This window comes from Limulus polyphemus, unplaced genomic scaffold, assembly GCF_000517525.1.
Source record: "Limulus polyphemus unplaced genomic scaffold, Limulus_polyphemus-2.1.2 Scaffold853, whole genome shotgun sequence".
Taxonomy (NCBI): Eukaryota; Metazoa; Arthropoda; class Merostomata; order Xiphosura; family Limulidae; genus Limulus; species Limulus polyphemus.
In genome coordinates, this window is record NW_013666463.1 from 3,784 (window position 1) to 4,709 (window position 926).

At 34.2% G+C, this 926-nt stretch overlaps 1 protein-coding gene across 1 annotated transcript in view; it reads left to right on the top strand.

The window, feature by feature from the left end:
- The first annotated feature begins 365 nt into the window (after nucleotides 1-365).
- Nucleotides 366-926, top strand: part of LOC106460878 (talin-2-like) — a 91,369-nt gene continuing 90,808 nt past the window's right edge. Inside the window, exon 1 of the mRNA XM_013920634.2 lies at nucleotides 366-453. The gene's annotated coding sequence lies outside the window, so the exon portion shown is untranslated. The remainder of the gene's footprint in view (nucleotides 454-926) is intronic.

Consider the following 926-nt stretch of genomic DNA (forward strand, 5'->3'; position numbering starts at 1 on the left):
TACGGAATTTTGACAGGGAAGAATTAATGTTTTGAGATGTACAATGACACGGATCTTGTGCTTTAATAATATGATTTATAATAATTAAGTTTAAAAGTCCAAAAGCTAAACAATTCTTGTCATGTTACGTTTGACAAATCTTTCAATGTTTCATCCTTCCGTCATCTGCGTAAGAAGTTGATCATTGAAAGGCAAATATACTATCGGCTGCAGGGAAGCTTACCTCATTCACCGCTGTGGTGCACTGCAGTGAAAAGAGATCCATCGTCATCACATACCATCAGTACACAAGTGTAGATCTTCCCCTGACAACTGCTGTGTCTCTATACCGGCGTGTAATAGTATAGGCTTAGTCAATGTTTTGAGGCTCGGATGTTTCATAGAACGAATTCGCCAAGAAATGTCATGGCAGGGGAAAATGTTTTCAAAATTTCCGAGTTCGTTTTACTTTTGGTAAGTTAAACTACTGTTAAGTTTAGTAAGGAGATAAATCAGTAATTGTATTCTAACGTAATTGAACAGCATCAGGAGTGTTTTAATTTATACTCTTAATAATTCACGCCTTTCTTCAAGTAAAAGTATTTGCTCAAACGCTTTAAAAATCGTGTTTAAGATGTATTCTATAACTTCGTTCATAAATGAAACACAAGTTGGAGTTACATAGTGTGTAAAATAACAAACAACGATTCAAATGAAAGATTTACTTTAATTTTTACTTTTTGGTTTTCAAAATGTCAGATGATAAAAATAAGCACAGTCAGTTCTTAACTTACGCTTGATGTGGTAGTGTGTTTTCTGGTATTGGGGATATTTCTAGTTGCGCGTTATTCGGGATAAGAATGAATACAGATCTTTATTAAGCATCGTTTGTAATCAGATCCTGGTGGTTTACAGTTGTCATTTTGAGTTAACGAGAGTTGTAAATA